This window comes from Balaenoptera musculus, chromosome 17 (genome assembly GCF_009873245.2).
Source record: "Balaenoptera musculus isolate JJ_BM4_2016_0621 chromosome 17, mBalMus1.pri.v3, whole genome shotgun sequence".
In the NCBI taxonomy this organism is placed as follows: Eukaryota; Metazoa; Chordata; class Mammalia; order Artiodactyla; family Balaenopteridae; genus Balaenoptera; species Balaenoptera musculus.
The window spans coordinates 32,048,121-32,069,841 of record NC_045801.1 but is presented as its reverse complement, the minus strand read 5'-3'; the positions used below and the strand labels follow the sequence as shown (position 1 = coordinate 32,069,841).

The window sequence follows — 21,721 nt, the reverse complement described above, 5'->3', positions numbered from 1 at the left end:
TTTCCATTCCATTACGCTCTCTTAGAGTTTCTGTTTTATCCCCCTTCTGGCTTATTCAAGTGTTTAAATTTCAAATTAGTAGCTTGTCTTTATCATTCATATTGGGATTGGGAAAACATATTACAGCCGTTGGACATGTTTACCATATTAAAAATAATAACAAAGAAAACAAAAATGATAAAAAAAGAAAAACATACTAAGGGTTATGTTTAAGACACAGGCTACCCCGATAAATTACCTCAATGCAGTATTATTGCGCTCCTTTTCTAAAATACCCTTATCAAACTTGAGAACATTGAGAAGGGGTGTGTGTGTGTGTGTGTGTGTGTGTGTGTGTGTGTGTGTGTGTGTGTGTGTGTGATTTAAAATGTGGGGGCAGGATCAATTGACAGAAGTAAGTACTAGAAGTTCTTTCTTTTTTTATACATTTTATTACTTTTGTGTCACTCTCACAGGTCACATCATAGTATGTGTAGATAGATAAATAATCACGAAGTAAGGAACAAGGGAATAGTAACAACAAAAAGCAGTATTATTTATAATTATATAATGCTGAATATTGTATGTTACATTTTTATATATTATTTTTAACAAAGTCATTTGTATAAGAAGCCAAGATTTGTAATCTACCATCTTATGATTTGAAATGCTTTTCCAGGAATTTAAGGGAGGGGGTTCTGTGTTATCTCAGTAGAGTCTCATCAAGTTACAAACCTCAGATCTCATCATGGCTCATTGAGGTCAAAATGCTGATGTGTTTCTCTATGGCTTTTTGTATAAGTAAAGTGAAATGAAAAATTGAGGGTATTGTTTATATTATTCAGTTTTACAAATACTTTATTGTGTCTGTAGAACAAATGTTTCTTATTCCAGCTAAGAAAAAAAGTATGCGAATGGTTAATGCATGCTGTGACCATGTGAAACTCAGGGATTGGAATTTACTATTGATAGTGTTCGCATTTCAACTTCTGTTCATTTCTTTTTGATGACTAGGTAATAGGGGGTACACAACAGTAAGCCAATAAAGGTACTGGTAGACACTCCACATATTAGATAATCCATTTAAGAATAGGAAGTCAGCATCCCCTTTTGTAATTATGTAAAAAGATGATTGGGATTTGGAATTTCGTTTATAAGTTTGAAATCTGGAATTGGTTGATTTTATTTGCAAATGATTATGAGGTTGAACAGCACACACTCTACTTGGATCCTGTGTAGTGAATTCTCATATGATCAGCATAGATAATAGACTATTTCCTTTCCTTCTTAAAAAGCATTTTCAAAAGGTTTGTAAATATTTGTTTCTCAGGAATCCATTTATCTTCTTCCTCAGTTCCAAAAGAACTATTATGGGGTTACAGAAAAAGATGATAAATGAGCCCAAGGAGCCTGGGTTTAAATTGTCCCACTCTAAGGTTGTAGTATTATTTAGTAGACATGCAAAGTCTTTGTAGGCATTAGAATTAACTGATTAGGTACTGGATTTTTTAATGCCAGAATTTTGAAATGAGAATAAGTCAGTCATGGAGCTATTCTGCCTTTTATTTATCCATAGTTAGATCCATATGAAAATGCAATGTAACACGGAAGAAAAATAGTGGAAGACATTCCTTTTCAAAGGAATGGCCTGGACTTCAGCTGCTCAATTCCCTTTCAATTCTGAGGGCCCGGGGAATGTGGTCTGTAATCGTATACAAACCTTGTAACAAAGAAAGTGACAGTAAAACCCATCTGCTCTTAGTTATTCTTGTGCACAATACAAGGTAAAACCTGGAATGAACCATGGGGTCTTTTGATTAATTGAACTTAACTGATGGTTATCCAGAAACTCTGTTTTATTACAACCTTTACTGAAATTCTCAATTGAAGTTTATGTTCACTTTAAGTGAACATAATGAAACGTATGATAATTTAAGACGTTATAGAAACTCTGCATCATCATTCTAAATGATAAAGCTCATTACATACATTGTATAACTCCAGAGATGGAGCTATAGAAGATGAAGAAGTCTGTATTTGGTGTGTACTGACCTCAATTTCTTACGAAAACAATATAAACAGAAAATATACCTGATTACCCTATTACATTGGTTGTTTTTGTTTTCTGTATATTTATATTTACATATGTAATCATAGTATAGATATAATTTTATTGTGCTTGTAAGAAGAAATATTTTCCATACTTCTAGATGGTTTTATTGATTTTAATTTTGCATGTCTGCCCTGTAGTCTCTTAGCTGATATGCTACAATTTATCTAAACATTCTATTTTAAGGCATTTGGCTAGTATCCAATTTTTATAACTAACACTTAAAGGACTAAACTGATGCATATAGTCATCTACTTCTTTTAGGTTTTTCTGGAAGGATAAATTTCAAGCAGTAAGATTAGTGGATTAAAGGATATATAGTACTTTTTAGGAGGTTAGAGTGCAGAAGGAAAGGATAAAGAAAAACACTTTTTTATAGCTTTGGTATTAGAGTTTTAGAGTTCCTACATCCTTAGAAATTCTAGAACTCATTGACTCTGGAATATCAACGTATGTTTTTAGGCAGGGAGTGATATCATCAAACATGATTTGTGCAGAGGCTGAAGGCAGGCAGCCCACCTGAGAGTCTGTTAAAGCGATTCAGGTGTGCAGTAATGATTTCCTGGGCCAGGGTGGGTTTGAAAATGTAAAGGAACATGGGAACCTACTTCTCATTATGTATTTATTCTGCATGCTCTGGGAACAAAAGGAGACAGAAGGTTCCTCTCTAAAGTTTATGAAATACGTGAGTAGTAAAGTTATTCAGAGAAGAAATATTAGATAAATAAAGAGATAGAGTACTGTAAATTGATTTAAGTTAGATAGGAAGGCTTTTGTATTGACTGAATCTTAAGCTGAAAGTTTAAGGAAATGGAAGGTTATTGGTAAGAAGGAGGGAAAGATGGCTCTCAAGGTAGGGGAAGAGCAAAGAAAAAATTAGGCAAATTCTATTTCATTTTGGGCACTGAGCAAATGAATAAATTCTCACCTTAGTGCATATTTTAGCACATTAGGATTTGCTTTATTCATTCATTCATCTATTTGTTAGTGATTTTTGGAGGATACAAATTTAAGTCATACTTTCTCTGATATAAAAATTACTATATTCCATCTTATTTCAAAGTTGTGAAATGAACATCAAATCTAACTAGAATATTTAGGTACAAATTCAATTTTGTACTTAAAGATTCTGACTCAGAATCCTTTCATTGGGATCTGGGCTGCTGTGAAATTGTGCCCACTGTCTTTACATATCTAATGATTAAATTTGGTTTACAGATAATGTTGTTGATTAGAAGTGTAAATAATGAAATCTGGAATATTTAATAGGAAAGAAATATTTCTTTATTCCCCAAATCAAATATTAATCTTTAAAAGGTATGTTCAGATTATTGCTGTGAAAAAGATGGAGAACCATTTTTCCCTTTAGATAAAGTGGTCCAATTTTTATATAAAAGCAAAACTTACAATATTTAATTAATGGAGAAATTATTTAACCAAAATGATAGCAATTTCCCTAGGACCCAGCAGCCTCACCAGCCTTTGGGGAACCTGTTAGAAATGCGAATTCCTGAACTCAACTCCAGACCTACTGATTCAGAACCTTGATTGGTGGATTTTAACAAGTCCTCCAGGTTGTTCTTACCTACACTGAAGTGAGTAAGCTGCTAATTTAGAGGGCATTTTATACTAAACTTAATGATGGCTAACTGGTGCCTAATCTAAACTTCAGGCTTCTCACGTTTGGGACCGAGCCTTGGGTACAACGTGGATAGTGTTGTGTTGATCTTGCACACTGCTGGATGTTTTAAATGTTCCTTCATAAAATAGCATTTTAATTTTGTGCCCATAGTAGAAGCTTAGTTTAACAGCTTTTAAATTCCTAACTAAAATATGCTTGCTTCTTTCATTATATGCTTTAAAATGTGTTTTTTCTATATAGTAACAATCTCAATTATAACTTACATAATTACTAGGACATAGTTTTTTTTTAAACCCCTTCAGTGAATTTCATTAGAGATAATTAATGGCATTTATGATATTGGCAACACGTAAGCCCACACCATTTCAACGCTAAGGAAGGGCACGACTTTAATTTGTAAACAAGTCTAGGCAGTGCTCATTTTTTTGCATTTTGTTTTTCACTTCTTTTGATGTGACTTTAAAAAAACATCCAAAGTTCCCATTTTATCATCTTTCTTTTCCCTCTCATATACTGGCTATGCTGATATACTTGAGCAGATGACAATAAAAGTCAGGATTTGGCTTTCTAGTTATCTTTTCTCAGTCTCCATAAATATTGCCATAAAAAGCAGAGCTCAAATTGTGGTTAAGGTTTAATCTTGCACTGTTATAGAATGCCTTTTTGCTTATTGAAAAAATCTTTAAATGTTAATATTTAAACCTTATCTATCTGCCTACCTACCTACCTACCTACCTACCTGATTATCTATACCAGTCAGTTACAGTTAGGGGAACTCATACAGATTATTTCACTCTGGAGAACAGCATTAGTGTTGTTCAAATTTTGTTCAAATTGGGAACAAATTTATTTACCTTGGGAAGATAAGTAGTATTAGTTGGGTTCTTGGTTTGAGTCACACTACTGCCTAAGCAAACATGTAAATCTTCAAACATTATGGTTAATAATCTTTCACCTTCCTAACTTGGTCTTTTTCAAACTATTTTCTTGGACTGTCAAAATTCTGCTTTCCAGAAGCCTTTTCTAATTCTTCTGAAGGGACTCCTTCCTGTACTGTCACACTGCACAGTGTGTGTGTCTTTCTCTCACCATAAATCCACTCTGGGCTCTGTTCAGATGTCACCTTACTAGAGAGGCCTCCCTGACCACCCCATATAGGATAGTGTCTCCTTCCCTTTGTCAGTGGCTGTCACCTTACTCTGATTTATTTTCCTCCAAAGCACTTATCATCACCTGAACTATGTACTCCATGCAAGCAAGGACTTTGTTGTTGTTGTTGGATTGTTTTAAACAATCTATACGCAAGAACCAGGAATTATCTAGCGTTAATCTTCTTTCTCCCTCTTCTGAAGTGTAAGTTCCATTAGAGCTGGGACTCTTGCCGATTTTATTTCTTGCGATGCCTCCAGAGTGTAGTACGGTGCCAAGCAATGGTAACCAACCAACAATAGTTGGTGGATGGATAAATATGTAAGTGGACAGGAGCAGAAACAGTGGGTTTTGCAGGTTAGTGCATTTGTGTTACTCATTTGCTACTTACTAGTCTTCATATTAAAGTCTTATATCAGAACTCCTATGTTAGCTGTCTTCATATTGCCCTTTAGGTATTTATTTAAATTTTTTTTAAAGGATCAGAGTTTCTACTAAATGTTAAATTCTGAAAAATTGTTTGTTTTCAGTTTCTAGTATGTTTCATTTGAATTTTTAATACATTTTAAAGCATCAGTAAACTGTGACTTAATTATACAGATATCATAAAGATGTGGTTGTGACAGTAGTCTGATGAGTATAACTGCCCACTTCCTGGACCATAATTGTCCAGGAAGTACCAGTAGTGGTACTTTAAGTAAACAAGTCTAAAAAAGTAAACCTCAGTGGAGAGCTGTCATGATAGGCTGGTCCAAATGCAGCAAACCACTTATGGATGCTAACTTTTTTACAGGAAGAAATGTGATTAAGATATGTTAAATGGAAATCTATACAAAACCAGTGAAATTGTTAAAATATTCAAATATGCCATATTGTAACAAGAAAACACTGCAATGCACTGAAATCAGCAGTAGAACAGCTGTGTTTTAAAGGACAGTACTTTGAATGTCACTTGACAATTTGCTTTCAATTAGAAGTAATTTACAGGAAGATGCCCACAAGCTAATCTTTACAGGATAATTAAGTTCCATTTTCTTTACTTTTAATTAAAAAGCAGAAAAGATTTAGCTGATCCATAAAAAATGTTCTGTTTAAACATTCATCAGACTTCACACTCTTTTTTTGTTATTTGTTGTAGCAGATGTTATCAAAAGTGCAGTCTGCTCTGTTTTAAACCCTGAGTATTTGGAAAATGAAACATGAGTTGCAGTAGGCATGTACTGGTGAGGTATGATCATTTAACAGCTGTATGTTCAAAGAGGATAAAACAAATACTGCTGTTCCATTCCTTAATTGTGTTCCGTCTGATGCATTTAATTGTACAACAAAACCACATACATTAAAATGAGAAGCAGTGCAACTTTTGAATTTTAAACGTTATATGTAGTAGGATGATACTTAAAAAAAACCTTTAAGTGTTTTAAAGTGTCTGTAGATTCAAATGTAACATGTTATTTTATTGTGATTTTAATGGTATAAAACGACATTGTATTTTAACATGAGAGTTTACTCATTGAAAAGATGGGAGATTTAAGGTGACATTCTAAAGTCATTTAAAACTTTATTTCTTGTATTAACATAGTTTTTAGCATCATTGCTGTTTTCATGTGACAAAATATGTTGATGTTTGGAGCTTTGGTTCTATAAATCACTATTGGTCAGTGACATATATATGCACATATGTGTGTGTATATATATATTATTTTTTAACTGATGAGAACTGAATAGTTGGATTTGTCATGCTTACTCTTGTATCATACTATATCTTGTATCATATGATGCTGAGGAGTTTTGCACTGAAAATTCTCCAGTCAAGAATTCTTTAATCCAGTATTTTGGTATTTGTTTTCCTCTTCTTTTTTTGGCTGTTTAATCGATCTGTTCATGTTGGTAATAGTTTTGTTTTTTTTTTGGAATCTAGAAGATTTCCATAACTCGAAAAAAAGTTGGGACACTATAGATCAGTATACATAAAATTTTTATAGTAATAATTTCATTCACTATGACTTTTGTCAAACAAGCTTGATTTTCAATTTTCTGGTCAGTGAGTACCTAAAATTTAAAGATGCTATTAAAGTTACGTATTTTTACTTACTTTTACTTTCTCATTTTATTTCTCTCTGTTTGAAGGAAAACTAGAAATAGCAAGAGAGCTTGCTCACAAGCCTATTTATTTATTTGCTTTTGCCTTGTAGATTTATATATGTAGGAAATATGCCCAAAGGCACTCTGACCAATACAGTTTAGGAGACTGCAAAATAAAATAAAGAAATGCAATTTATTTCAGCATATATTATAAATTTCAGGTAGGAGCTTAATTATAATTACCACAATGCATTCATTTGAATGGAGTATGTGTTTGAACATGTAAATGTCATCAGGTTCTGTAATGAACTGGCAAAAATGTGTGCTTCTCTTATTGAAAGGATAACACTGGGAAAACATTAAGCATGCCCTGTCTCCCTCTCTCTCTCTTTTCTTTTTGGTAACCAACACCTGGTTTGATTACATCTTTTTGAACTATAAAAGCTATACTATAAACTCCTTACATGGAAGTTTTTATGAAAGGGAACTGTGACAAACTGTGCTTAAACTTTCCACTTTCAGAAGGTTTCCACCTTTTTTTTGTCATCCCGTAATTCAGACTTTCCTTAGTAAAGAATGAAGCAGTTTTGTTATTGTTCGAGAGAGAGCAGTGATTTCCCTTTGGTGCTTGGTTTTCAAGTTTATGACTGCTTTAGAAGAACAGGACAGAGTCTTATGTATTCATGGTGCTCCAAGGAGTTATCAGCTGACCCTAGGTGTATTTGCCTTGTTCATTGCACCTAAGGCATTGGCTTGTACATGATTGGTCCTCATTAAATATTTATTAAATGACTGAGTGGTCAACAGTAAAATTTAGACGCAGCTCCATTGTATTCCTTGTACACTTTTAGTGGATTCCTTCTCATTCCTTACTTTTTCTTTTTTGTAAGATCAAAAGGATCTGTGATCTAAGAACCTATAAGCGATTATGTTGCTTTTCACCTCCTCCAAGCCTTCACTTCTTATAAAGGTAGGTGCTGTGAATATTGAAACTATACATATAAACCAACATATCAGAGAAATATATAAATATAAATATATATATATATATACACACACACACACACACATACACACATACATATGTATATATACATGCACACACACGGCAATACCTTCCTAATTTCAGATAAAAAAGATGGATTTCTTTTCTTGTCCAAATTTAGTTATTTTCCTTGGCAGTTGTTATAGCTTATGATCCCTCCCACAAACACACAGTTGATTACTGAAATGCTTTAGCTTTCATTACTTTAACCAAGATGTTTATATTTCTTGCCTGCATTTTCTAGAAATGGGTCTTGACTTTGCCTCTGTTTCTCCTTGTTACCACTTCACCCTTCTCCACACTCAAGTCTACCAGCTTGATCTTCCAAAAAGAATTTTCAACATGTTGTGATTGCTTAAAATCTTCTATGGCTCCCTATTACCTACTTCATTAAGTACAACTTCTTCTGCCTTGGTTTTAGTACTTTACATAATTTGTATTACTTTCCCTTTCTCAAATTATTTCTCCTATTCTCCAGCTCATACAGAGCCTCTGCTTCAGTGAGGCAGTAGGGCTCCTCCTACACCCCTCCCCCAACACACACACATTCACTTCAAGTCCCTGCTTCTTGCTTTTGTTCGTAGAATGCCCTGCCTTTTCCCCTCCATCATCTAAATCTTTCTCATTGAAAAGGTGCATCCTCCAAGAAGCTTTCCAGTATTCTTCTAATCCATACTAATTACTCCTTTTTATATTTCTATTGCAATAATAGTGTCAGGCATTTTAAAGCTTGTTTTCTATATTATATATATAAATATATATATTTATATATGTTAGCTTTGTCTCCCTATGAAGAGTGCAAGCATTTTAAGGACAGAAAAAGAAATAGTTCTTATGTATCTTTTGCTTTTTTGTAAACCTTAACTTTCATAGCATGGTGGTAAGCAGGTGATAAGCATTTATTTCATGTTTTGTTTGACTTTTAAAAACAGACTATACATTAGAAATTCATAACTAGCTATATAAACATATTGGGGGAAATATTGAATAATATTTTCTCATATATTTTGAACAAGCTTTTTTCTTTTTTTCAAAGGCTTGGAAATTAGGTTTTATATTTGTTTCTAGAAAGATATTCTGCCACTTTGGAAAAAATATATTCTTTAAGAAAATAATTACCACTAGCCCGAAGACAGGCATAAATCATCAGGTTTTAAGAACTATCATTTTAGTTCTCAATAACTCATTTTGGAGCTAGTACGTTAGTGAAAGGAAGGATGTGTAAGTCATCTATCTCCTTAACCATAGAGTGGCGGTGCCACCCTGCCACTGCCTCTTACTGGGTTCATCAGCGCCTTTACATATTTGTAATTACCCTTCCATAAATAGTTTGCAACTTGACCATACCATTTTGCCACTCTATTAGAATGAGGCACAAGGTCCGAGTTAAAAGCAAAATCCTTAATGAATTTAACAAAATTAAGCAAAGAGCTTTAGGTTATAGGAGCATAGTTAATGGATTCAGCTGTTCTTTACTCTCACGTCAACCAACAAATTCTGCGTTCATTTTCCAGATGTGAACCTCATTCAGTTAAAATGGAGTAAAATTAATTTTGTGAAACCGTTGTATCACCCATGGAGATAACTGGCGATAACCTAGTGTGTCACAAAACTCGAGCTAGAAAATCAGCCTTTATGGGGTTGGTTTTAGTAACTATGTTGGGAAAGGATTTCAAGATTCATTTTTAATGCATATTTCTCAACTTTTGCTAGGGTTCTTTCATGTGACTTAGCTGTGACCAGAATTGGATTGTGATGGGGTCCTAGAATGCACAGGGGACCAATCCCAGAACCAGAGACAATGCATGACAGTTTCTCAAAATGTGCTTGGTCCACGGACCAAAGCCATCAGCAATACCCAGAAGATGCTTAAAAAAACAAATTTGTGGGCTCCACCCCAGATGACCAACACAGAATCTCTGTGGATGGAGCCCAGGAATCTGCAGAGTAACGAGCTCTCCAGTTGAACCTTATATTGATACTTGCTCAAGTGTAAGAGTTAATGGTCTATGGAACCCCAGAGGTCAGCTCATGCATTATCAGACAAACCCATCCTCCATATTTCAATTGAACAATCTATATCTAGTGATTTTTCATCTCTTATTCATCATCATAAAATGCAGACAATTTGAATCAAGTTTTTTTTCTAATATTGGTCATTTCACAATTTTCATCTGTATTCTGAAAGGTATTCTGAATTGATTCATCTGAACTGATTAAAATGTAAGCTACAGAGCTAGATCACTATGATAAGCTGTGGAAATTTCACAATCTTTTCTAAGAACAAATGTGTGTTTTGTTTATCTTTGTGTCCTTCCAGCCTAGCAGAGAATGAAAGCAACTGAAAACGACCTTATTCTGGCCCAATTTTGCCACTTAGGTTTGTTTCATTTTGGCATATGGCCGTGTTCTTTCAACATACAGGAAACTATCTGCAGAATGAGTCAGATTTCAGATTCTTTGAACAACTTCATCAGATGGATATTTTCCTGAAGGACAGAGGTTGTTGATCTCCATTACAATTAATTAACTGTTTTTACATATTTAGATGTTAAACAAGTGACATGGAGTTCTATATTAGTTATAATACAGGACTTTTAAAATAACTTGAACACTTCTTGAAATCTTTGTTTTCACAGTGTGCTACATATATATGCTAGTCTTATATTGATCTGTCTAGCAATATCACATAATGTCATTAATTAATGTCATTTAAAAATATAGATTACATCAACTTTTACACTTACATAAACCCTTTTTGAAAAATGAACTTTCATAGTAGTGCTTTATAGAAATTACAAGTTTATAATAGATTCTGTATGTGTGAATGTGTATGTGTTTATGATAGTCTTAGAAATCCTACAATATATTGTAGAGGGTATAAAGATAATTTTTGGCATTGTCAATTTAGTATAACTTAGATATGAGACACAATTACAACTTGCAAGGCATTGAGAAGTAAAATCATACTGGATATGAACTGTTAAGTATTTATTTAGGTACAGGTAGAATTTACCCTGCCAGAATTTTTTCTCTATCTCCTTAAGTTGTATAATATTATGAGGTGACCATAATTATACTGGATCTGGGCTGACTGATCCTGATACTGGTGCTAAGTCTGTATTTTACATCTAACTGATTGTATTGAATTTGTGTTATGTCTGCTACATGCTGAAAAGTTATAATGCCCTAGAGGGTTATTACTATTAGTGATGCTGAGATACTGTGAGGATAGTAGGCTCTCCTCTTCATTTAGAAGGACTAAGATTTTTGCATGCTTCCTTTTTCGCTACATTTTGTTTATTATGTTCATTTATTTTAATTTTATTGACACTATTTAAATACCTATTCATATCATAATGCTAGGCTCTTGGAGGATGAAGAAGGCATACTATGTAAATGAAGCACAGTTCCTTTCTTCAAGATGGTATTCCCCGTGAGTGACTAAATGACACTGTGACCAAATATGGAAGTAGCAGTCTTAACTAACCCGTTTGTAACTTTGGCATTTTTGTGCCATTCAGTTTAAATTTGATAAATTTTATTGCTTGATTCCCAGAATTTTGCTGCAGAGTTCCCTGGGTTGGAAGTGGGGAGGGTAACCCCTAGATGGGAAGTCACAAATAAAAGTTTTGTTTTACTTTGTTTTCTTCTTGTTTAACTGTTGATTTTATTATCTAATGATATTTCCCAAGGCAGCCAGTTCTTTTTTTTTTTTTTTTTTTTAATTTTATTTTTTGGCCACGCGGCCTGTGTGATCTTAGTTCCCTGACCAGGATCAAACCCGTGCCCCCTACATTGGAAGCACAGAGTCTTAGCCACCGGACCACCAGGGAAGTCCCAAGGCAGCCCGTTCTGTTTAGAGCTTGGGAGGGTGCTAAGACACCTATCACAGGAGAAAGTACTCTTGGTCAATTTTTTTTTTACTTTGCTTGTTTACTTTGTCAAGGGATTTATGAAAGTGCTCCAGGATGAATGTGTATCTCCAATCACATTTATACGGTTCTTTGAAAATCAGCCTTCTTGAATATTTCATGTTTACTAAAATACTTCTTAGTGTGTCTTTTAGGGTTTTAGGTCCTTGATGAAATTTTAAATTATGTTGTGTTTATTTCATCTGTGACACTAGTGGTGTCTTAAGTATTTTTTTCTTTATTTCTTTGGCTTACTAACTATATAGAAAACATTTTGATTTGCCCGGTATGGGTGACCATACAATCAAATGTGCATTTTAAAAGATCGTTTGATACAGTGGCTCTAAGGTGGAAGCATTGCCAAATTATTTGGTATAAAAATATTCGTGTAACATGTCTTCTTTGAACTTTACTTTTATTTTTTCAATGAAGGAAGGAATGAAGAAAATGAACATTTATTGGGTGCTCTTCCTGTACCGAGTATTGTGCTATATGCTTTAATTCAGATTATCTCATATTGTCCTTATAATGACACTTCAAGTTAAGCTCTGAGAAATTAAGAACATGTGTGAGATTCAAACCCAGCACTGTCTAACTCCCAAAGCAACAGTGTTTCTACCACGACATGTGGCCTCTTGCATGAGGCCATGTGCTAACGTTTTGTGGAAGGTGCAGTAATCAATGACATCTAGTTCCTGCTTCTGAGTCACTAACAAAGGGGTGGGAGAGACAGATAGCTTTAGGAAAAACAGGACATGTGGAATCCTAAGGAGCTGTGCGGGCCGTGTGCTCTAAGTGTATAGGAAGGAAGAAGACCCATTGTCTAAGGTCAATTTTTCCCTCCTCTAATTTTCTCAAAATTGTTTTAAATAACGGATGACTAGGTATTGCTTGGTGTGTGGTTTACAGCTTATCTTGTCCGCTTGCATTTTTCTTGAAAACTGAGTTATAATATTTTCTTTTTCAGAAAAAAAAAAAAGAAGAGGATACATAGTGGGCAAGAGATAGGCATAGTCAGCACCAATTCTATATACTGGTTTTAGCTTCAATCCAGAATTCTGACTCTAGATGGAGATTTTTATTTGTATACCGTTTTTTCAAAATTTGGGGACACTTAAAATGCATTTTTTCCCTATATATATGAACTCCATTTTACTAAGACAATCTTTATGGTATTAATAGTTTACAAACAGTATTCCCCATATTTAAGACTCATTTGGAGCTTTCTTACTAGAGGGTTGAATAGATGGTTGCTAGATAAAGGCATCTATAAAATAATAATTGAGTGTATTTATAAAAAATAGCTTTTCATTTTGGTTTGTAACATATACTTGTAAATTTTTATAATGTTGTGACATATTGTCTAGATTGGTTGATTGGGGGAGGGGAAAACGAATGTAATTCAGGCAAGCAATAATTACTAGGTCAAGAAATAGGGCAATTAAAAATGATTCATGGCAAGTAGGAGTGAGACATTTATATTCTGAAAATTAATTATGGGACTTTATTTAAATTATAATCAGGAAGAAAAGTTCAGGGAAAAGGGAGGTTCAGGGAAATTTTATATATACTCATCTTGAGCACAAATTAGTAAAGATCTTAGATTCAACTAATGTGTCAGAGTCCATTAAAGAGATTGGAAAACCCTATTTCATTGTGACTAAACTGCCTGAAATTTTAACCTCCAAACTTATATGTAATTGTGATATATATAATTGTAATATAGAGATTGTGTCTGTTTTGATAAATCTACATATATATCCATGATGCGAGATATAAAAGAGGTGGATACTTGATTTTACAGGGCTGACAAAGATGTGTTCTGTTGGCCAAAACAAATGGGAGAGCTCTTATAAAATCCTCAAATCTCTAAATTATAAAAAAGAAATTCTTTTATGACATTTAGACAGCAACTATCTCCAGCTGGGCAATCCACTTAATGTACGTATAGTACAGCCTTAGAAGCTGGCTTTTAACTCTAAAGTTCCGAAGTTTCACAGCCGTGGTCTTTGGCCTTCTAAGGCTCTGATCATTACTGTCCTCCTGAACTCCCATTTAGTTTTTCCCTTTTTATTCTTTGGCTCACTCTTCCTTCCCCTCACTTCCCCATTAAACTTTTCAGGCCTGGGCCCTCCTATCTCAACTTGCTCTCAGCTTTCCAAACATATTCAGGACTCACCCAGATGAGCCCAGCCTAGTTCATGAGTGCTGGTAGAAGGAAGGTCTTGGCCTGTCCCTTCCGATTTGTTAGGTATCAGGGCATTTGGCATGTTTTCAGTGTGAGCTTTGGTAAACTCATGGGACAAAGCTAATATATGATAATTTTATTTTTCATTTTATTTATTTATTTATTTATTGGCTGCGTTGGGTCTTCGTTGTGGTGCACAGGCTTCTCATTGCGGTGGCTTCTCTTGTTGTGGAGCATGGGCTCTAGGCACGTGGGCTTCAGTAGTTGCAGCATGAGGGCTCAGTAGTTGTGGCTCACGGGCTTAGTTGTTCCGCGGCATGTGGGATCTTCCCGGACCAGGGATCAAACCCGTGTCCCCTGCATTGGCAGGTGGATTCTTAACCACTGAGCCACCAGGGAAGTCCCAAATATATGATAATTTTAGATTCAGTGATAGATAAGTAGGAGATCATTGACCTTGCAATTTGCAAGTCTATTCTTCTCATGGCTAATATTAAAAATCTCATTTGAATTTTGGAATGACAGTATAAAAGCAGAGTTTCAGATCTGAGGACTAGAAATCCTAGACTTAAATTGCTCGAACATGTTTGCTAGAACCACTTAAAACTCCTTCCAGTAGATGATGAACCTCTCTTAGGGTAGCACCTGTATAAGAAATGGAGCAAATTCCACGATCAGATATTTAATTTCAATGTTTACAGTTGATGATGTCTGTAGAAGTGACCAGTATAGGTAATGGAATTTGGGGTTAAAAAGGATTCTCTTTGCTATAAAAAGCATTTTCAGCTATTCATCCAGTATGATCAACAAGCAGCAGTTAGCTTCAGGTTTTTTGTTTATTTAACAAAATGTAGTGGGGGGGGGGTCTCCAAATCAAACCATATTGGTTAAAAGAGGATAAAAATGATTTCTCTTTTAGTCCGTTCAGTATGGCCTCCTGAGGAGAAAGACTGATGAACTCAGCATGAAACACCCGACTCAGCTGTGTGGGTTCCAGCCTCTCGGTGTATAGCAAGTTGGAGACTCCTCAGTTTCATTTGGGAACTTGTAAATGTAGGCACTTTTCAAGGGAACAACTTAATTTAATTCCTCCCTCCATTTAGTTTTCCATGCTGTTCAGAATCCTCAGAGTTTTTTTGTAAAGATTGATGATTTCTAATACCCCAGTGATCATTTCAGCTTCTGTTAAAGCTTTGGTGTAAGACTGGCCCTGTCTTTATATATTTGTTGTTTAGTTAACTCACTCCTGCTGATGGATTAGTGGTTAAAACCAAGTGTCTTGTTTGATAGCCTGTTTGATACTGGAATATCAAAACAGATGATCATGGTAACTCTGCAGAATGATGTAATGACTTGTGAAAACACTGAATTGATGTCAGTTGCCTTTTAATTGTGTGTGGAAGTTATGGCACGTTACATAATTCAGTCCGCAGGCATGCTCCACAATATTGAATTTCCCCTCAGACTCCCCATCCCTGATCGAGGGGAGTTTTCTTGTTAGGCAGTGAGAGATCTAGGAGTAAAGATTTCTAGATACTTACTAGACTCACTGGAGAGGCATCTTTTAACCTAAGCATTTGTTTAGTTCCCGCAAATGGTGTTAATTCTTTATTAAAGAGATATTATGAAGAGATATTAAATCTCTACATGGAAGATAAGTTGGATAGATGTATCATACTGAGGATATTTTTATATTAAATTTCTGTAAGTTAGGAAAGTTGGATAAACATACAATAAGGAGAATTTTTTAAGGAGATGAGAGATAATTGCTGTGGTACTTATTATTAATGCTATCTAAATTAATCTAAGGCCTTGTGATTTTTACCTGCTGGTCATATACTCTTATCACTTTGAGCCTGATTAGAGTAACATAGGTGTCATAGGAATTGAAAAGTTAAACTGAAATATTCATGCTTGACTCTAAGTACTGGATATTTATACAAAGCAAATGGGAAGAGCACTGTTTTTTTTCTTTATTTTATTCCTGAGTTTTTTCATTATGAAACTGCATACTCCATTAAGAATATGGCAACTCTCTTCCTCCCCAATTCCTTTTCTCTCAACTTCTATTATTAAAATGACTGTATTTTGCCCTATCTAGAAGAATGTGGAATGTATAACTCCTCTTTCCCTTGTTCTAGTTTTTACTACTACTGTTGATAAATTTCAAGATGGGAAAGAGAAGAGTAGGTTTGGCTGAAATGAGAACTAGTGGGGGCGAGGCTTGATTTGAGCTCTGGTGAAGAAAGAAAACATTTCTGTAGAAAGGAAGTGCACTGGGGGAACGTGGATCACAGCTCTGGATTCTGGAAGAAAAACTGGCAGCAGGTAGCTCTCATTGCCCACAATTCTGGGAATGGGCTTCCTTTAGCCTTAGCTGGATGGGCCCTCTCCATCAGTAGAGATGAAAAACTTAGAATGCACGTGCCGGGTGAACATATCATGTCTAATTTCAGTGTGTTGAATTCAAGTATCATTAGTAGGTCAGTCAAGAGGATATAAATGACTGAACTGGAGATCCCAGGGGCCCTTAAAGTGAAGAGAGTGATCACCACAGTGAAAGGAAGCTGAATACAAGTGTCTGGTGCACTGCTGTATGGGCACAGCCCATCAACGTGTCTGGTGTATAATAGCTGCTCGACAAAAATACATCTCAGCATTGTCTAGGACTGGTCACTTCTTTTATCTTTGTTTAGCCTGAGACAATGTGGAGCTTTGACCTAGGAACTTTTTGAGGTTCATGTCTGAGTCCCAGTGGTTCTGTTTCATTTGATTTACAAAGTACTTTTCAACATTAACTTTGTAATGAAGGAGCTTTATTCCCAGAAGATGTTTTAGCCAGGGGTATACATGTTATGATTTATGACTGGAGCAAATAATGAAATATATAAAACCACACATGATGGGACCCATTAAGTTATTTCTAGATAACTTTGCTCCTAAGTTAAACTGGCTATGTTTTTCCATGTCTATGCCTGATAAGCAGATTTATCTCAACATCAGGTTTTCACAAGATTAATAATCCCTCTTTGTAAAGAGGATCTGTTTTAAAAATTGAAGACAATTATCCTGACGTGAATTATATAAACATGTGCTAAATAATATTATGCTTTCATATATTTAAAACATAACTGATATTCTAAGTATACTTTTGATCGAGTATCTTACAGAAATGGGAGGTTGTACTCAGTAAGAAAAAAAGTGGTGGTCTAAAAAGACTTTTTTTCTTTAGCTTGAGTAATATTATGGTCTCAGAGCTTTAACCTGAATTATTAGCACATACAAATCCATCTTCTTAATTAAATGGGGTCTTTGGCCATTGAACACCAGCGTATGGACAGAGTTAGTTACTAGATGTTATTATGAGGCTGGCCTGGCCACATAATCCATTAGAGGTAGGATTCAGTTATATTGGTAGCAGCAAAGTGATTTTTATGGTTGTAAGATTCTTTCTTTGTTCTGTCAGTATCAATTATTTCAGTCCTAATAAAAAGCTAAAAAGAGGGTCAAGTTTATGATCTATGCTTTGGATGGATAATTTGTAACATTTCTATCCAATAAGCCGAGAGTTTCATTTTTCCTTCTGAAAAGGACCTGTGCTATATAGTTTGTCTAAACTACCTCAGTATGTGGCTATGAGGAGAGTGAGAGTGATGTGACAGGATGATGGTAGAAAACTTCACTGAAGGGCATGAACAGACATTAAATTAATAAATAAGCATTTAGCATAGTATGTATATGTGCATTTATGATTGTAATAGTGAATATTTGCTTTGGGAGTTTTATTCAATTATGTTGAAAATTTTGGAGAAATATTTTAGAGTAATATGTTAAAGTGTATGGTAACAACGAGAGGAAATCTAGGTAATGATTCAAAGTCTTGGTCCACTTTTCAGATGAAGCACCAGTAAACTAATGAAAAACAACTCATTGAAATGAGAGTGCAAAGTAAATTAAGTGCAAAACTGGCATAGCATAATGGGGGGAGTAAAAGAGCTTGTTTCATGATGTTAAACAACATCATAAGAGGATAACAAGGGACAGTGCATGTAAATTTCATGACACGTATGTACTTAATAAATGAAATGCTTGTTTTTCTTCCTAGTGGATAGACATTTTTATAGGGGGGTAAATATCAGTTAAGAATATGGATGGATTGTCTAATAATTCTTTTATTTCCAAATTGTGACTTGATGAATTTCCATCTTGGAAGAGGTCAAGCAGTGTTTAATCATCCTTCAGCGATATTATAAAGGGAAAAGCATTGAATGGGAGGTTGGGCTACATGACCCTTTTGCATCATTTTTTAGATATTACATTCAAAGTGCAGGGACTCCATCTTAGTGATTTGTGTTATACTGTATACAACACAGCTCTGTGGAAACCTGAGAAAGGAAGGAGCTATTCCAGCAGGAGGGTCTTCAGCAAACTCTGATTGGTGGAATTAATAAAACTAAACCGAGAGCAAGTTCACCACATTCACTCTTTTTTTTTTTTTTTAATTTTTATTTGTTATTTATTTATTATGTTTATTTTTGGCTGTGTGGGGTCTTCGTTTCTGTGTGAGGGCTTTCTCCAGTTGCGGCGAGTGGGGGCCACTCTTCATCGCGGTGCGCGGGCCTGTCACTATCGCGGCCTCTCTTGTTGCGGAGCAGAGGCTCCAGACGCTCAGGCTCAGTAGTTGTGGCTCACGGGCCCAGTTGCTCCGCGGCATGTGGGATCTTCCCAGACCAGGGCTCGAACCCGTGTCCCCTGCATTGGCAGGCAGATTCTCAACCACTGCGCCACCAGGGAAGCCCCACATTCACTCTTTTGATCATAACACTTATTGAGGATTGGCTCTGTGCCAGGCACGTTGCAAAGTTTTTATGTGAATAGTTTTAACCTACAGAGTATGATCTCTATTTTACAGATGAGAAAACTAAGGCAGAGAAAGGTAAAGTGATTTACTCAAGGTCACAAAGCTGGTGGAAGTACAGATCTGGGATTTGAGCCCAAGTTGTCTAACACTAAAGCTGGAGCTCTTCATTACATTTCATTACATATATTGCATTATGTGTACACACAACAGCAGTTGTCTTGATGCATCTTTATGATGGATTTTTGAGGATGCCCTAACTCTGTACTTGTGGGCCTTTAATGTATTGGGTACTACTGACACTGTGATGCTAAATTAGACATGTGTTTTGTAGGTCTTGAATCCCGGGAATTCAAGATATTACGTAGAGATTCCTGAAACTCCAGTAACGTTACACCTCTATTTAATACCATTGCTTCCGTGTGTGTGTGTGTGCGCGAGTCCATGTCCACAAACGATAATGTTGCTAAGATATATATGGAGCTAGTCAGATAAGACTTATAGCAAGGAAAAGGAGATAGGAAATCAAGTAGTGTTCTCTCTGTCATGTATGTCCAAAAGAGCTGAATTTTTTAAGGATTGGCACATTCTGATAATGGACATCTAGATGGCTAAATGTTACAGACCTGCATACTTAGCTTTCCTGGGTTGTAATGTGCTTTTCCAGTAGTAATGAAAGATGGAGATAATTATACAGCTCACATCCAAGATCTGAAAGGGATTTTAAGAAGAGTTTGTAAATCTTATAGGAAGGCAACCAGATCAAAAGTTATGTGGATAAGTACGGGTTACAGAAGTCATCTAAGAGCATAGATTCTTCAGAGTAATCCGAAGGTCATGAAGGAAAAGAGACCAAGATTTAGACTCCTCAGATGGTTATACAAATTCAAATTCAGGAAATCTGTAAATGAGTAGGAGTGTTAAATTATTGGGTTATGGCTAGAGGTATGAAACTAACATATAGATTATTTGCATATGTTGTGAGAGAAAGAAAGGTGATACTGTCTTACATAAGAATAGAATATGATAGCTGGATTAGATTGTTAACTGGAGAAAAAAAGTGCTATAAAGGACATTATTAGGATAATTGGCAAATTTTTGAATATAGACTGTACATTACATAGTTGTGTCTATAAACATTAATTATCCCTAATTAGTGAGTTGTACTATCACTACATAAGAATGTCCTTGTTTTTAGATCATACATACGGAATACTTAGGATAAAGGGCCATAATGCTTACAACTTACCTTCAAATGTTTCAGCAAAATGATAACAGTGATATTATTATTACCTAGAAAGAGACATAAAGCAAATGTGGCAAAATGTTAGCAATTTGTAATTCTAGGTGAAAGATATATGCGTGTTTACTATGTTAATATTGTAACTTTTGAAGATTTAAAATATACCAAATAAAAAGTAGAAAAATAGATGGTTCTGACTGATAAATATAATAACAGTGGTGGTAGTAGTAGTAGTAGTAGCAATAAACGTGTACTGAGCTTTCTAGGTAGATAAAAGTATGACATGCAAAAGTACCCAAAGGTCAAAATAACTGTGATGGATACACTAGAATAGAATGTTCACTATAGTGTTCTAAGGTTAATTAAATATGTCTGTATTCGTATATGCCTAATAGTGGCAGAAAGCTTTTCTCAAACATTTTCTTGAAGGATAGTGAACTTTGCAAATTACCAAACATATTCCTGAGCTATGTTAGAGACAATATTGTGATGTAGAAAGAAGGGAAATTAAGTAGGAAAGGAAAGCTCTTCTAAATTGTATCCATTAGGAGTGTGACATATTAAGAATTATAACTGGAAGGAAGGAAATGTTGATGATGATCAGAGTAGAGTGTAATTTAAAACATTTTGTAAATAAAGAAGAGAATGTAGAAAAAATGGGAGAAAAATGTTCTAGGTATGAATAATATTCAAAATCCATAGATCATCTGCCACTTCATGTGCATGAAGCCACTGCATGCTCTGAACAATGTGGTTTTAGATCTCATATTCCTTACCTTTAAGCCTTTGGGAAGCAAGAAGTCCATTACTATTCTTGTTGGCCAGAACTACTCTTGTTGGCAAATTGCCTTGGTCTTCTTACCTCACTATATGCTTCTTGTGGGTCTTTTTCTTACTTGCTCAAGATGAAAGCAAAAGATCTTCAAAGAGTCAAAAGAACCCATATTTCCGTTTTTACTTCCCCAATTAAGCCAATCATCATTCATGTAAATATTCATTTATATTTTCACAAGATTCTTTCTCATCAAGAACCCCTAGAAATCATTTTGAGGTTTTATTTTGCTGACCTTGTAGTCTAAGCCCATTTATTATTACCTTTCTTCAGTTTTATTTTCCTTTCTCTCTGTTCCTAAACCTCCATTTTAAATACCAAGACATTTTTCCCCTTCAATCTCATGACATCTCTTAAAGGGATCTGACAAAGAGTAGTCTGGATTTCCTAGGGCAGTGGCTTTCTGCCGGCGCCATAATTGTTATTACATACTAGTTAGGCAGGGAAAAAGAAATCTCACATGGATGAATACAGTGATTTAAGAATATAAATAAAGAGTGCTACAGAAACAGAGGGTAGGTTATTTGACAAAAAAATTGCCTAGGAGTTAGTACCTAATTATGTGCTTAAGTCAGAGAAAAGCAACAACTACAACAAAACAAAACAAATGAGATAAAGAATAAAGAAAAATGAAAACTATATATGTTTTTTCTTTTGAATACATTAAAACCACGAA

At 35.0% G+C, this 21,721-nt stretch overlaps 1 protein-coding gene across 3 annotated transcripts in view; it reads left to right on the top strand.

Moving 5' to 3' along the window:
• The window catches only part of ZFPM2 (zinc finger protein, FOG family member 2), a 457,466-nt gene that overhangs the window by 30,074 nt on the left and 405,671 nt on the right, over positions 1-21,721 (top strand). The window contains exon 1 of one of the 3 annotated variants that reach the window (XM_036830620.1): positions 7,858-7,935. The exons of the other annotated variants lie outside the window; for them this stretch is intronic. The gene's annotated coding sequence lies outside the window, so the exon portion shown is untranslated. Of the gene's footprint in view, positions 1-7,857; positions 7,936-21,721 lie in introns of those variants that run through there. 3 annotated transcript variants of the gene reach the window in all.